Source organism: Corythoichthys intestinalis, chromosome 16 (genome assembly GCF_030265065.1).
Source record: "Corythoichthys intestinalis isolate RoL2023-P3 chromosome 16, ASM3026506v1, whole genome shotgun sequence".
NCBI lineage: Eukaryota > Metazoa > Chordata > Actinopteri > Syngnathiformes > Syngnathidae > Corythoichthys > Corythoichthys intestinalis.
Genome location: NC_080410.1, coordinates 24,951,021 through 24,968,592, shown reverse-complemented (window position 1 = coordinate 24,968,592; position 17,572 = coordinate 24,951,021).

Sequence of the window (17,572 nt, the reverse complement as noted above, 5' to 3'; positions counted from 1 at the left end):
CCCTGAAAAATAACCCACTATAATGGTGGAAAGGACGGCATATTGTTTCCACAAAACGCAGTCTACTTAAACATGAACATAAGGATCAGTTGATCTCTCTCAAGAAAAATCTGCCCTTCAAAAAAGTTATAGACAGTGATGAGGAATAAAAAAAAATGTGGAAGCACAGGCATAAGTGAATGACTTTGCTGTGTATAAGGTTAAAGTAATGATTATAGACCTGTCTGTCTAAAATGGCATGTTTTTATTTCCCCAGTTATACCAGTGGTAAAGCATAATTTATTATTTATTTATGATAACACTAGCAGGTTTAATTCTTTTTTTCTAGAGCTGCATATAATTAATATTTTTTGCTTGTAAGATGTTAACATCAAAAGTTTGCACTTAAATTACTTACCTATTGTGTTCAAAACACCAGGAAATACAGTAATTAAATTACTGCACTTTATTGTTGTCTGTCATTGGAGTTTTATTTTATTATCAATCCCATCCAACAAAATGACGGTCATATAGTAGGCTTTTTTTTTCCATAAAAAAAATAAAACACAACATTGGTATGAAATTTTGTTGTTTAATTTAATATTTAATCTCTTTTTATATGTTTAAAATACTGTACGAACACACACAACAAATGTTTACTATCGTATCGTTTTCAATATGTATCGAACCGTATCGTTCTTAAACTGTATCAAATCGTATCGAATCGCTCGGCCTTAAAAATATCGTTTTTTTAATCGAATCATAACCTGTGTATCTAGATACATATCGAATCGGCTTCATGCCAAAGATTCCCAACCCTAAAAAATAGCATACGAGAATGTGATATCAGACAGCAGAGCTCCGGAGCCTTGTCAAACTTTTACCTGACATTACGGCCTCCAGGTGGGCTTTCTCCTGCTGTCCTCGGTAATTCCAGCTCCAACAGCGTATCTTGAAGTTGCTTCAGTTAAAAAACTCGTAATTGGATCTCGGGATCGAGCTGACAGTCCGCCGCGAGGCGAGCCACCGCCTCCAGCCCGAGTCTCTCAGCCGCCCCCGAGTACAACGAAGTAATCTCGATATATGTCCATCAGCGTACAGTAAGTGTTGCTGTGAGACACATCAACTTATCTTCCCTTGCAAAACAGCGTTTTCCACCTGTAAACAAACGAACGAAAAAATGGTAACACTTGCGTTTATGCGTTGACATGATTGTTCCATCTACACATAATGATTAGCAACAGGCTAGCAGCAGATACAGTAGTTGTAGTAAATAATATTAAAGATCATCATAATAACAATATCAAAGGCAACAAGTCATTTCATGCGGAAGATTTTAGCTTTAGTATTTTTTGAGCACCGGACACATGATAATGCAGGGATAGAAAGAACATTCAAGCGGCTACAAAAACACCCATTCTTCAAGGTGCCACGAGCTTGGTTCCACATCTGCCTTCATGCACATGTTGTCCCCTGTCTCTGTCCTGATGATGGCAGATGGATGCGGTATTTCCAAATTGTCTTTTTTTAACGGATTTTGATGAGTAATGTTACTCTGCTCCACGGTTGTTTTGGATGGAGAAATTCTAAAACGGAAGTTGCTAGCAGACATAAGGAAGTGAAGCGGACGTACCACGGAAACTTGTCTATAAAGTCGTGTATTCAATAGGAATCAAACACAAATTTTATAATCATATTATTACTCACTCAGTGTGACACCTGGGCAATTTGTATTGGAAGTAGTTGTCACCCCAATGAAATTAAATCCCGCTATGTTCAGTTCTTTACAGTCTAGTGTAAATCTCAATGAGAGTTTTGCTTATAGTCGCTTTAAAAGAAAAGTCTGCTTCCTTTTGACTGCCATTCAATGAATTTTGTTCTGTGTCATGATGTGAGTTTGCATCTTTCCATTTAAAGAATTTTTTTTCATCACTGTCACAGTTATAGTTTCGCTAGCTAGCCGCTAGCCCCAATGCCACCCTTACCTCATACGCTAAACAAAGTCCAGGTAGTCCACGGGTTACGAACGAGTTCCATTTTTACGCTGGCGACTTAACCTGAATTTCCTCGGAAATCAGAATTAACCCTTTAAGTACCCCAAATTTCAAAATAACTATCCAAAAAGTCCAAAAGTATTGTTTTTTTTTTGTTTTGTTTTGTTTTGTTTTTTTTTATGATAGAGGATACACCGCCCTCTGGTGGCAGCGTTGGGTCTGGCTGGATTGTTGGATTGTACGACTGAAGAGCAGACGCAGATGTCTGACATGGAAAAAGGATAGCTGCGCTTTGGTTTGGCCAACATCAGGCTGGAAGTTGCTTCAGCTAATATATGTTTGCGTATGCATTTGTAATTAAGTTTCGAGCTACAGTTTGTGAAGTTAGGTGTGAGTGATTTGCTATGAGAACTGTAAATACGTTAGCATTCGTAGCATATCGACAAAAAAAGACTTTTATTGGGCAAATTCTACTAAATCTACATATTGATCAAACTAGATGTACGTTCGAACACCAAGTGTTTTTTTGTCAAGTGTTTTATTGGTAAAATGTGAGTCGTTTTGAACCGAAATGTAAATATATTTGTTACAGCTATAAAACTTGTCAAAAGTGAAGGAAGTAAATAGCTTCAAAACGCACAATCGCCTTGTTTTCTGTCTGTAAAGCTGAACAACTTCATGTTTAGTAAGGACAGAACACATATTAATAAAGTAAAGTAGAAACTAAGGTACTGTGAGGTACAATAAGGTACTGTTAATGTGACTTAAAAAAAAAAAAAAAAGACAAAACAGCGGAGGGGACTCCATCGTCGCAAAGTCGAAATCGCGTTAAGTCAAGTACAGCGGTACCGCTCCATACGAAGTTAATTCGTTCCAGGACCTTATTTGTAATTCAAAATGGTCGTATGTCAAGCAGGATTTTCCCTTAGGAATACATTATAATTCCATTAATTCGTTCTACAGCCCAAAAACCTACACTAAATCCTTAATAAATACTGCTGGTACTATTACAAATGGCAATGACACATAGCAAAACAAATACATTATAAATAAAAATCGGAAAAATAGAATACTAATTATTATTATTATTATTCCTGTAATAATGTAAGGAATCGGATTCTAATGAGGCGGACGTTTTTTGCTGTACCTGAACGCACCGCACCCGAGAGCGGTGAGCTTGAGAGTTTCACTTTCAATGTTTTCTTGAGAACACCGTCAACTTTGGCGGTCAGGAGGCGTTTTGTGTTGAATAAGTTGAGAAATAAATGATAATACGTGACGAAGCTGGAAATTTCTTTGTAGGTGTTTCCACAATAATAATAGTCATCTTAACTTATGAAGACTGGCGAATGGTGGTCGGAGGAGGACCGTGGAGATGTATTGTTGAGCCAGAAAATCTCTCACCTTTCAGCGAAATTCGCCGTTTTGAAGTTAAAAAGGGTGACCTACGTGAATTGCGTAAATCCGAGGAGAAATTCTTTTTTTTTGGGGGGGGGGGGGGTTCGGGAGATTTTATTTAATTACTTATTATTATTATTATCATCATGTGATTAACTAAGTACGTAAACTGAGCAATTCAGAAATCGGTCCTTTTCAAAAGTCACACTTGGACAGTCAGCAAATCCTTCTAGATGCTTCACTGACGAGAACCAATCATCAGCCCAAACTGCGTTCCATTATTCCAATCGCACACACTCTTTACGTGTACGTGGAGTGCTTGGAGAGCCTTTCGTTGCATTGCAAAGCTGCGAAAACAAAAAGCAGGCCTTATCCACACCGGGGCAGACCAGAGCGCAGCATACACACTTTGCCTGTATTTGCCAGCAGATTGAATTTGGTGAGTAATGGTTTCAATCGTTTTCATATTTTGCGATATAAATAAAGTTACTGCCATTCGTTGCAGCTTGCGTTGAACACTGCCAGAGCTAGCCAAATCTCCCGTGAAAAAATAGCTTCCGTTTAATTGGCGTCAAGCTTATATATTTAGCGGTAATATAAACGAAGAACCCACTGTTGAGTCAGATTAAGCAGCAAGCTCTCGGTTGGAGGTTGCGCCTCGCATCGCTCCCGTCGTCCGCCTGAGACGCGTTATTTTCGGCTGGGACTTGAGCTGACGGCCGGTGTCGGCACAACACCGGCCCGATGAGTGTTGGGAATGATTCTTGCTTCTTAAAGCTTTTCAGAAATACAGTGGTCCCTCGTTTTTCGCGGTTAATGGGGACCAGAACCCGCCGCAATAAGTGAAAACCGCGAAGTAGCGGCCCCCCTCAATTTTTTCGTGCGTGTTCAATGTATGTATTCAGATTTTACATTGGGAGAAAAATACATATGTAAGACATGTTTTTTCACTCCCCCCCCCCCAGCCCCCCCCCCCCCCCAAGTATCATTTATAAATGGTTTTTAAGCACTTCAAAATGTAAGAATTATGATAAGTTATAAGCATGTTACTGCCCCACCGAATTCTTTTTAAACAATAATAAAGTAGTAAGAAAATGCTTGGCCTTATTAAATGCTTCATAGTGAGGCTACTCAAACCCTCTGAGGCTGCTCACTTTGTTAAACGATGATTGACACATGTGCAAACTTTTTCTATGATTGATTTTCAAATGCTTTTTTTGTCTCAAATTTATTTTTGCAATCAAAAACTTTTTTTTTTTTTTAAGGTGACTTTTTTCGGATTAAAAATATATATTATATATAACTTTTTTTTTTTTGATTGAATAATAAAGACACAAATCCGCCTCCATAGTTATTGAGAGAGAAAGAAATTAAGAAAGCTTTAAAAATAAAAGCCACCAGGGAGTCAGATTTTTTTTTAAGATTTATATTTCACTATATAGATATGCCTTGTAAGGAAAGGAGATTGAGGGATAAAAAAGTTGGATGAAGCTGCTAAAGGCAGTGGATACCTCATCAGCTGCGGGAATGGCAGACTTGGTAAGAATAAGTTTGCAAGTATAGTCGGGTATAAAATACAATTATAAACACAATTACAATGTTATTTTTCTATAAGATTTTATGTCATTGCTTTATTAATTTTTAGGTGCTAGAGTTGTTAAGTATGGATAATAATGAAATAATAGTTTTGAGAAAACTGTGCTGTTGGTGGCTCAGTGACCATCTGTTGTGGTTTGTTTTCAAATGAACAAGTTGAGGAAAGAAGTTTTGATGCAGAGGTTGAAGGAAGAAAAGAGGTAGACTGACTGAGTCACAGCCAGAAAGTGTTGATGACAGTGTTGATTTCTATTCACTGTTGCCCCTCCCAATTAAAGTGTGTCACAGTTGCAGCCAATTATTATCTAAAGCTGATTAAAATTGAAGTTATGTTGTTTTAAGGTGTATTAAGTACTTGTTCATGTGCCGCTTTTGATCTACGAGCACCCGCCCCTCCACCGGTCGGTCTCTGCACGGCCCTGCTGAAACAGAGTGTGGGTCGACAGAGCTCAATATTTTGTTGGGTTGTACAGTGTACCGGAACATATTTCCTCCACACCCTTCTCACCTTTTTAACCCCTGACCCATTTTCATGCCTGTTGAAAAAAAGACTTTTTGAACACCAAATTAATTTTTATACAGAAAATAATTACAGTACATCAGTATAAAAAGCATGTTATTTTGCCTCATTCAAATCTTAATATCTGAACATATGAATATGTAAACTTAAGTGCAATCACATTCGTAAATGAATGGCTTCTGGTTTTTGAAATGTAAATAAACAAATCTATTGTGATAAAACAATAAAATTGCAATAACTGCATTAATCATCAAAGTGAAGTCTAACTGTAACTGTAGTCTTGAAACAAATCTGAATGTTACGTCCGCGAATACGGAAATAAGGTTGGACCAAGCAGCAAACAACAAGCGGGGATGACGTACAAGGGTTTATTAATCACAAACGAAAAAACAACACGCGATTGCGGAAAGGTAGAAAAACAAAAGGGGTCCTAACAGTAGGTCGACGGGTCTCAATAATACTACCGTTTATTAATCACAAACGAAAAAGCACGCAACTGTGGAAAGGTAGAAAAAACAAAACGGGTCCGTGACAGTAGGTCGACGGGGCTCAATAATACAAACTCGAGGGTAAACTAAGAAAATAGGCAGAGAGCCGAAAAGGCAAACTACAAATACTCAAATACCTGCACAAGGTAGAGATTCAACGGAGGGCAGCACAGAAACAAAATCCTAGGCAGGGAATACGCGAAAGTAGCGAGGCTAAAGTGCGAGAATCAAGTGGCGATCAGCAAGCAATATCTCGGCAGCTTTCTTTGGGATCACCCGTGCTTAAATGCTGTGTTGATGAGCCTGCATTGAGTGCAGGTGCAACGTCAGGAACGCCCCCCACAATGAGCTCTGTAACAAAACATCATCTAACCAGCAGCAGAACGTGACACTGAATAAGGAAAAACATTGCAATAAAATAATGCAAACTGGTAAACTTGAGAGTAGCTGAGATCTGTCATGACAGAACATCGCTTCAGTGATATCTGGCACGATCTAGCGTCTTGAATGGGGAGAGTAGCTGGGATCTGTCATGACAGAACATCGCTTCAATGATATCTGGCGCCATCTAGCGTCGTGAACGAGTATAATTAGAGATGCCGATCAATCGGGTCCCATCAAGTCATTTTCAAAGTATCGGAATCGGCAAAAAAATAGCGGACGTGCCTTTTTTTAATATATATATATATTTTTTTTAATTAAATAGTTTTCTAATTGTATTTAACATTACAGACAAAATATATTACACTCATCCAGAGTCTTTAGTTTAGGCTTAAGGTAGGGTTATCAAAGTTAACCCGATAACGGCGGTAATTAATTTTTTAAAAAATGTATCACATTAAAATATTTAACGCAAATAACGCATGCGCTGCACGACCCACTCATGCAGTGTCGCGTTCAATTTGTAATGGCGCCGTTTTACCTATATAGAGAGCTAAAAGGCAGCGTAAAATGAGTAGTGTGAATTTTAGCAGCCTTTGGAGCCTTTTTTTTTAATTGGTTAAAGCCTTACAATCCCTCTCCCTACGATTAGAAACATAGTGGGAAGCAATGTGGGGAAGAAAGGTAGTAATTGATCTTTTTCTTAACACCCTATGGTATTTCCCAACGCAGAGAAGATATATCAATTGTTAGCACTATGCACAGTCATGGTTGCACTTCCCATCATGCATTTGGGCATGGCTACAGTATCATTTACTGAAAGCTCAACAAATACACTAGATGGCAATATTAAGTCACAATATACAAAGTCACACATCGTTTAAGAATTACAAGTCTTTCTATCCATGGATCCCTCTCACAGAAAAAATGTTAATAAAGTAAATGCCATCTTGAGGATTTATTGTCATAATAAACGAATACAGTACTTATGTACTGTATGTTGAATGTATATATTCGAGTTTTATTCATTTTTTTCTTAATGCATTGCCAAAATGTATATGATCTGGAAAAATATCTGGAAAAATTATCGGGAATGATTGGAATTGAATCGGGAGCAAAAAAAAAGCAATCGGATTGGGAAATATCGGGATCGGCAGATAAACTAAAACGATCGGGATCGGATCGGGAGCAAAAAAACATGATTGGAACAACCCTAGGTATAATGTCTAGACCGCGAATATAAGATGACCCCCTCTTTTTCAGTCTTATTTCAATGCAAAAAACACCGTCTTATTGTTCGGGCCAATACGGTAATAATTGTCACATTAACTTATAAAAACTGGCGAACGTAGGAGGACCGCCAAGATCATAGACCGTCTATGGCCGTTTTGTCGAGCCAGTTCACGGACGCGCACACCACGCTTATATTTTTCTATCATTTCCAACTTCATTTCAATGGTAAGCCTCACCTTTTCCCTTCTTTCACCACCCGCACTAACATTGTTGGAACCCATGTTGATTTCTCTCACAAGAAATTCCGCCGCGCGTCTGTCTTGCGGGGAGAAATGTGGCGCTGTCATAAATTGTTATATTTCGAGCATGTCATCAGATGTAGAAAAAAATGGCGGGTCAAATTTTACGTCGGATGCGATCGTGTGTTGAGGTACCACTGTATTCTTTAGAAAAACGACCCGAAATTGTGACCCATAGTTATTTTGTATACAGTCTTGCATTATTAACGTATTTAATATATTTTTCATATGAGATCATATTTATTTCCTGTTATTCATTACATGAATATTGAACAGACTAGATGGATTGTATTTTTATCGCCGTCAATAGCAGTAAACGATCTTATTCACGTCTAGCAGCTCAAGGCTTTTAAAATAAACATGAATAAAAAAAAAAGGCCTTCTTGAGTAAACTTTATACTTGAGATACAGGAACTCCTTTACAGTTGAGTCATCTTGCGAAAACGCAACAATGAGTTCTTTTGTTTTTGATGTGACCGAATGGTCGCCACTGTCATTCCTGACAGCGGCTGATTGCTCCTTAATGAGTGTGTCTTTAATTTTCCGACACTGACACAGAATTCGGGCTTTAATCAGCGATTTATTACACTGAAGGCTAATTGACTGTCTCTCAATAAAATTCGCACGGTGTCGTTGGCCGGCCAACGAGAGGATAAAAGCGACCCGGTGATGCTTTAGTGTGTGCTTTACAGGGCGAGGTCGCTGTGTGAAATTGCTTTATGACATATTGTTAATCCAAAATGGAGATTATTCTGTTAATGCGTTTTCTCCTTCAAAGCTGTTTTTTTGTTATCAGCGTTCTTGTGTTCCTGCGACAGGTTGTTTGAGGACAAGAGGCCGAGATAAGTGAGGCTGTAAAAGGAGGTGACTCAAGGTCATGTCTTAGCCAGCTTTTTTTTTTTTTTAATGCCACTCAACATCGGCACCTGAATGACAACTTTAACGCGGGTAGCGTTTGGTGTAAATAAAGCCACACGACACGGATGCGTTTCACTTGCGCTGTTTTACTGCGTCAACTTCCTTGTGTGATTCTTTGTGGCCGTGGTATTTATGGCATGCCATTCTTTCCTTTCTTCTTTGCCTCCCCTCCTTGGCCGTCCTGTCACTCCAACAGTGAAAAGGATATGCAGCTGTGTGCTTTGAAAGCGGCTTTAGAAGCAATGTAGCCTCAGCTGGGAAGGCGCAGCAGGTTGCGTCTGTGTAATTGGGCTCCCAATCGCATGGCCGACAATGTGGACAACAACATGCGCTTTCATTTTTGTATTAGAACTAAAGGTATAGCATTATTATACTGATTGCATTATTATACTGCTTGCCGTGTAGCTTCATATTTCTCTAGCTGTGCTGCTATTATTATCTGTGTCTTTGTCTAGGCAAAGGCCAGATAGTGTTGTTCTGCAACTTTAGCCTACTTATTTTTATTTCTTAGTTCATCTTATTCTCCGCGTTTTTCCGGCGCGCTGCGCAGCCCGAACCATTGCACCGATCGGCACCGTTCAAGTATCGGCACAACCAGAATTTTCGCGTGACGCAGGGAATTTTTCAAACGACCCCAAAAAAATTTCCGTTCGCCCGTAAACGGCATTTTTCTGAAAAAAAAAAAAAATCAAAATGTATGTAGTCCTACAAAATCACATAATTTGCTCATTAAAAATTCCGAGACGGTAAGGGACATAGAAGTTATACAGTGGGGAGAACAAGTATTTGATACACTGCCGATTTTGCTGGTTTTCCCACTTGCAAAGCATTTAGAGGTCTGTAATTTGTATCATGAGTTCTCTTCAACTGTGAGGGACGGAATCTAATACAAAAAAAACAGAAAATCACGTTGTATGATTTTTAAATAATAAACTTGCATTTAATTGCATGAAAAAAGTATTTGATACATCACAAAAATCGAACTTAATATTTGGTACAGAAACCTTTGTTTGCTATTACAGATACCAAACGTTTCCTGTAGTCCTTGACAAGGTTTGCACACACTGCAGCAGGGATTTTGGCCCACTCCTCCATGCAGATCTTCTCCAGAGCCTTCAGGTTTCGGGGCTGCTGCCGGGCAACACGGGCTTTCAGCTACCTCCATAGATTTTCTATTGGGTTCAGATCTGGTGACTGGCCAGGCCACTCCAGGACCTTAAGATGCTTCTTACGGAGCCACTCTTTAGTTGCCTTGGCTGTGTGGTTTGGGTCGTTGTCATGCTGGAAGACCCAGCCACGACCCATCTTCAGGACTCTCACTGAAGGAAGGAGGTTGTCAGCCAAGATCTGGCGATACATAGCCCCATCCATCCTCCCCTCAATACGGTCCAGTCGTCCTGTACCCTTGGCAGAGAAGTAGCCCCAAAAAATGATGTTTCCTCCTCCATGTTTCACGATTGGGATGGTGTTCTTGGGGTTGTACTCATCCTTCTTTTTCCTTCAAACACGACGGGCCGAGTTTAGACCAAAAAGTTCCATTTTGGTCTCATCCGACCACATGACCTTCTCCCATTGCCCCTCTGGATCATCCAGATGGTCAATGGCAAACTTCAGACGTGTCTAGACATGCACTGGCTTCAGCAGCGGGACCTTCGTGCGCTGTAGGATTTTAATCCAAGACGGCGTAATGTGTTTCCGATGGTTTTCTTCGAGACTGTTATGATCGTGGGCTGAGAACCCTCAAAACAGGCACGAGAGGGAACGAGGATCTAAGTTCAAATAGTTTATTGTTCGCAGGGCTGTGGAGTCTGTGGCTTGAAGATTCCGGGCCAAGGTACCAATAACAAGAGGCGTAGGCGAAATCCTGGAACAAAGCAAATAAGTCGATGATCAGTTGAGTCCACACAGAAATATTCAAAACGCGAGAGGGCACTAACAGTGAACTGAAAGAGACGATCCAGCGACGTGGTGGAGCTCTGGCTGGCTTAAGTAGGCTGGTGATGGTGATTGCTGGCAGCTGCCATCACTCCACCCGTCAGGTGCTGGGCCTGTAATTGGATGACAGACACACCCACACACTCGTCCAGCCTGGGGCCTGACAGTACCCCCCCCATACGTGCGCCTCCGGGCGCGCGACGCAGAGAATCCGGGTGGGCCCGATGGAAATCCCGGATAAGGGAACGACAGAGGATCTGGCGAGCCGGGACCCAACTACGCTCCTCGGGGCCATAGCCCTCCCAATCCACCAGATACTGCAGGCCGCGGCCCCGGCGGCGGACATCCAGGAGCCTCTCCACCCTGAAGGCCGGATGCCCGTCGATCGACAGAGGCGGCGGAGGGGGCGGAATAGGGGGGGACAAGGGACTCACCCCGACAGGTTTTACCTGGGATACGTGAAAGGTTGGATGGACACGTAGGGCCGCAGGAAGCTTAAGGCGCACGGCGCATGGGTTGACCACCTTGACGATCTCGTAAGGGCCGACAAAACGTGGGGCCAACTTCCGTGATTCAGTCTTGAGCGGCAGATCCCTGGAGGACAACCACACCTTTTGGCCAACTTTGTAGGTAGGCGCTGGAGCACGGCGACGGTTGGCCTGTTTCTGGGTACGTGTAGATGAGCGACCGAGCGCTGCACGGGTTTGATTCCAGACCTTGGCACATTCGGCAAGGTGTGCTTGTACCGAAGGGACGGCAATCTCTGCCTCCATAGACGGGAACAAAGGAGGTTGATAGCCAAGCGAACACTGGAAGGGGGACAGATTGGAAGATGCGTTAGGTAGCGAGTTATGAGCATATTCAACCCAGGGGAGCTGATCACTCCAGGTGGTCGGACGGGCCTGGGTGGTGCAACGGAGCGCCGCCTCCAACTGCTGGTTCGCGCGTTCACACTGTCCATTGGTCTGGGGGTGAAAACCAGAGGAGAGGCTCGTAGTGATACCGAGAGCAGAGCAGAAGGCCGACCAGACGTGGGAGGTGAATTGGGGCCCGCGGTCCGAGACGATGTCCGCTGGAATCCTGTGTAGGCGAAACACGTGCTTGACCAGCAAGTCTGCAGTCTCCTTGGCTGTGGGCAGCTTTTGGAGGGCGACAAAGTGAGCAGCTTTGGAGAAACGGTCGACAATGGTTAAAATGACAGTATGACCCCGAGATGGCGGGAGTCCAGTGACAAAGTCTACGGCAATGTGCGACCATGGACGGCTTGGTATCGGTAGCGGGTGGAGCAGACCTGAACTTGGCTTGGTGGACGACTTGCTACGGGCACACACGTGGCAGGCAGAGACGAAGGACCGGCAATCCTCCCTCATGGTTGGCCACCAGAAACGCTGGCGCAAAACAGCCAAGGTGCGGGTGATGCCAGGATGGCAAGTCAGGCGTGATGTGTGTGCCCACTCCAGCACCTTGGGACGGACTGATTCAGGGACAAACAGATCCATCTGCGAACCCTGTCGGGGGTCCGGTTGGCCACCCTGAGCCCTCAAAACCTCTACCTCTAGATCAGTCATGGTGGCAGCCACCACACAGGAAGGCGGGAGGATTGGCATGGGCTCCTCTTCGGAGTCGATGGTTTGGTACAGGCGAGACAGGGCATCAGCCTTCACGTTCTTAGAGCCTGGGACATAGGACAATGTGAAATCGAACCTCGTAAAAAAACATGGCCCACCTGGCTTGACGGGGGTTCAGTCTGCAGGCTGACTTGAGATACTCCAAATTTTTGTGGTCTGTCCAAACCACGAATGGGTGGCGTGCTCCTTCCAGTAGGTGCCGCCACTCCTCCAGAGCCAACTTCACCGCCAGCAGCTCACAGTCCCCAACGCCATAGTTGCGCTCTGCAGGACTGAGCCTATGGGAGAAAAAGGCACAGGGGTGTACCTTCCCATCCCCAAGCCCACGCTGCGAGAGGACAGCGCCCACTCCCAGCTCTGAAGCGTCCACCTCCACAATGAACTGCAACGCGGGGTCTGGATGAGCAAGCACAGGAGAAGACGTGAAGCGGGCCTTGAGGTCGCAGAACGCGGCCTCTGCGGTATCCGACCACCGAAACGGGGCTTTGGTGGACGTGAGGGCCGTGAGGGGGGCTGCAATCTGGCTATAATTGCGGATGAACCGCCGGTAAAAGTTCGCAAACCCCAGGAAGCGCTGTAACTGTTTCCGATCGCCCGGCCTGGGCCACTGAGAGACTGCAGTCACCTTTGCGGGATCCATCCGGAGTTCCCCGTCGGCCACTATGAAGCCGAGGAAGGCAGTCTCGGACACATGGAAGGCACACTTCTCTGCCTTTACATAGAGGCGGTTCTCCAGGAGTCTCTGCAGTACTTGCCTCACATGCTGCTCGTGTTCTGCGGGAGTACGAGAGAAAATCAGTATGTCATCCAGATAGACGAACACGAACCTGTTTAGCATGTCCCGAAGGACGTCGTTGACGAGGGCCTGGAACACAGCGGGCGCATTGCAGAGGCCAAATGGCATGACCAAATATTCAAAATGGCCCAGGGAGGTGGTGAAGGCGGTCTTCCATTCATCTCCCTCTCGGATTCGAACAAGATGGTAAGCGTTGCGGAGGTCCAGCTTTGTGAAAATGCGGGCACCATGGAGCAGTGTAAAGGCAGAGTCAATGAGTGGCAGAGGGTACCTGTTTTTGACAGTGATGTCGTTCAGACCCCGGTAGTCAACGCAGGGCCGTAGCGAGCCATCCTTCTTCCCAACGAAAAAGAACCCTGCGCCAACCGGGGAGGAGGAGGGGCGGATTATGCCTGCGGCCAACGAGTCTGCAATGTATTTCTCCATGGCCTCCTGCTCGGACCGCGAGATGTTGTAAAGGCGTGCCTTAGGCAGAGCGGCACCAGGCAAGAGCTCGATGGCGCAATCATACGGGCGGTGAGGAGGAAGGGCCAAAGCGTGGTCCTCGCTGAAAACGTGTGCAAGGTCATGGTAATATTTTGGAATGGCCGAGAGGTCAGGTGTGGGTGGCGTTTGAGCCGGCGTATTGGGAATAAGAGAAGACTGAAGGCACTTGGTGTGGCATGCAGGACTCCAGGCTGTCAGCTTGGGGTGAGACCAGTCTATACTAGGGTTGTGCTCTCGGAGCCAAGGGAGGCCCAGCACTAATGGTGTGCGTGGGCAATCAAAGACATAAAAACTGGTTACCTCACGATGGTTCCCGGAGAGGCAGAGGTTAATTGGCTCGGTCTGACGTTCCACCCGGCACAAAAGCTGTCCATTGAGTGCGGTGGTACGCAAAGGAACGTCCAACTGGTGGGTCTTGATGCCCAATCGCGACACGATGGAGCGGTCTATGAAGCTCTCGTCCGCCCCACAATCGACCAACGCAGTAATATCACTAACCCGGCCCTCCCACAAGGGGGTAGCCGGTAGCAGAAGACGGGAGGAAGCGTTCGTAGTATGGCTCACCAATGCCTCCCTTCCCCTCGGCGAGCCTGGGCGGACTGGGCAGCTCTGCAGGAGATGATCACTACCACCACAATAAAAACATCGACTCGAGCGGAGCCGGTGAGAGCGCTCCCTTGCCGACAGCCTGGTACGGCTCTGTTGCATGGGCACTGACCCCCATGCCGGGGGTGAGCCCACCGCTGCAGCAGGTGACAACGGGACGGGCCTCTCCAATGGATGTGCAGGGGCAGCAGGCGGAGAGTCACGCCGCTGCCGTCTACGCTCCCTGAGTCGACAATCTATCCTGATCGCCAGACTAACGAGCGCGTCGAGAGAGTTGGGTTCCTCACGTGAGGCCAATTCATCCTTCAAAGACTCACTAAGGCCGCTGACGAATACTTCTTGAAGGGCCTCCTCATTGAATTTGCTCTCGGCGGCGAGGGTACGGAATTGCACAGAGTATTCTGCCACGCTGAGTGCGCCTTGGCGAAGCGACATCAAACGTTTAGCGGCCTCCCTACCGCGCACCGGGTGGTCAAATACCTTTCGCATCTCCTCCGTGAAGCAGGCATAGGAGGAACATATTGCCGAGCCCCTCTCCCATTCGGCGCTCGCCCACGACAAGGCGTTGCCACGAAGACAGCCAATAAGGTAGGTGATCTTGGCTCGGTCATTGCTATATGTGGGGCTTTGCTGCTCAAACACGAGGCTGCATTGGACCAGAAACGCCCTGCAAGCACCCAGGTCGCCGTCATAGGGAGCTGGCGTCGGCACCATGGGTTCATGCAGGGGCTGCACAAGCGGTGTTGCAAACGGGGCAGGTGCTCGTTGAGGTGGTGAGGCAGGTGCTCGTTGAGGTGACGGAGGTCGTTGTGCGTGTGGCAAGGGCGTGAGCTGGGCTTGAAGTGAAAGCAGTGTTTGTGAGATATTCGATACCTGGGCGAGAAGGTATTGGATAGCCTGGTTGTGCTGTTCCATGAGTTGAGCTGGTTGGTGCTGGTGCGTCCGTTCTGTGCCTGCGGGGTCCATATTGTGGCTGGATCGTGCTGTTATGATCGTGGGCTGAGAACCCTCAAAACAGGCACGAGAGGGAACGAGGATCTGAGTTCAAATAGTTTATTGTTCGCAGGGCTGTGGAGTCTGTGGCTTGAAGATTCCGGGCGAAGGTACCAATAACAAGAGGCGTAGGCGAAATCCTGGAACAAAGCAAATAAGTCGATGATCAGTTGAGTCCACACAGAAATATTCAAAACGCGAGAGGGCACTAACAGTGAACTGAAAGAGACGATCCAGCGACGTGGTGGAGCTCTGGCTGGCTTAAGTAGGCTGGTGATGGTGATTGCTGGCAGCTGCCATCACTCCACCCGTCAGGTGCTGGGCCTGTAATTGGATGACAGACACACCCACACACTCGTCCAGCCTGGGGCCTGACAGAGACTGTGGTTCCAGCTCTCTTCAGGTCATTGACCAGGTCCTGCCGTGTAGTTCTGGGCTGATCACTCACCTTCCTCACGAGGTGAGATCTTGCATGGAGCCCCAGAACGAGGCAGATTGACCGTCAACTTGAACTTCTTCCATTTTCTAATAATCGCTCCACCATATGTTACTTTCTCACCAAGCTGCTTGCTTATTTTCCTGTAGCCCATCCCAGCCTTGTGCAGGTCTATTATTTTATCCCTGATGTCCTTACCCAGCTCTTTGGTCTTGGCCATTGTGGAGAGGTTGGAGTTTGTTTGTTTGAGCATGTGAACAGGTGTCTTTTATACAGGTAACAAGTTCAAACAGGTGCAGTTACTTCCGGTAATGAGTGGAGAACAGAAGGGATTCTTAAAAAAGAACTAGAATATTTACTAGTTGGTAATGTATCAAATACTTATTTCATGCAGTTAAATACAAATTTATTATTTAAAAATTATACAATGTGATTTTCTGGATTTTTGTATTAGATTCCGTCCCTCACAGTTGAAGAGAACTTATGATACAAATTACAGACCTCTACATGGCTTGCAAGTGGGAAAACCAGCAAAATCGGCTGTGTATCAAATACTTGTTCTCCCCACTGTACACAGGATTTGGAAAAAATGTACAGTTCTCCGGAAATTTGCCAAAAACATTCCCATACATTTTTAATGGGAACTTTCCCATTCACTTCCAATGGAATTTACATTGCATTGATACCATTGACGGCCATGTATGTCAAATCTATTGATGATAATGTACTTGGATTTCATTGACGCATATGTGAATTGATGCCATTGACGGCCATGGACGTCCAAAATTTTTCCCATTCATTTTCAATTGCAAAAAAAAAAAAAAACAATGTGACCAAGTAAACAGGAAATGACCAGATATCAATAGTACGTGTCCCCCAAAATTCCCCTATTCCATTGACGCTTATGGAGGGTGCTGCCATTGACGGCCATGGACATCCCAAATTTTTCCCATTTAATTTTAATGGATGATGCCACCCAAAAATGACGTAATGTCCGGGTTATAAACTCATGACAGCAGCCCTACCTGCACACAGAGCGCCAGTGGCAAACACGGGACAAGTCTGTGAAAGTGTTCAACCCGCATCATTCTCGGGACATCTCTACATGCGTGAAAGCAATGACGCGAGTAAATCCCGTGTCACCTTACACGGGAATTTATCGGGATATGTTTGTGAAAGGGGCTTTAATGGCAGCCAATGAGGTAAACACGGAATAATGACAGCAATTAAACTCATTGAAACGACCCCGGACATACTGTAAAGTTGATGTCATGTCACTTCTATTAAATTGCCAATTGATTTGAAAGGTTGTTAGTCAATATGTGCCGTGTGATTGTCTGGCAACCGATCCAGTGAAAATCCCTGAAAACAGTATTGAGGATGAGTAAGAAATCTTCATTGACAGACTGAAATAATTGTCAAAGAATCCATCAGAAAGTTGCATTTCTTTACTTCCGGAAGTCAAAATAAAAAAATGTGCCAGCGTTGTCGGGAGGGGGCGGAGGTAAGACATCAAATGTGGCGAGCGAGTTAATCAGCTCACCGGAGGCACGGAGGAGGAAGTCAACGGATTCAAGTGATGGATTAAGGATGAGTGAGGGAGTCCAGGGTCGGGGGTTAAGGCCGATTTGGGCAAAGTACGGCCGTCCCGTCATTCGCGGCGGGACAAAGTGGCGTCCGGCCTGCGAAATGCCCAGCGCGCCGGCCAGATTGCCAGAAGAAGAGGAAATGAAAGTCATTACTGTCAGAGTGGAGCCAGCTTCATGGCCCAAACGGGATTAGACGGTGCATCCGACATTGTTTCTATACATTGCTAGACTTAAAAGTCAAGCACAAAATGGGATTAAAACAAGGGAGGGGCATAAATAACCTTCAACTCCCCCCCC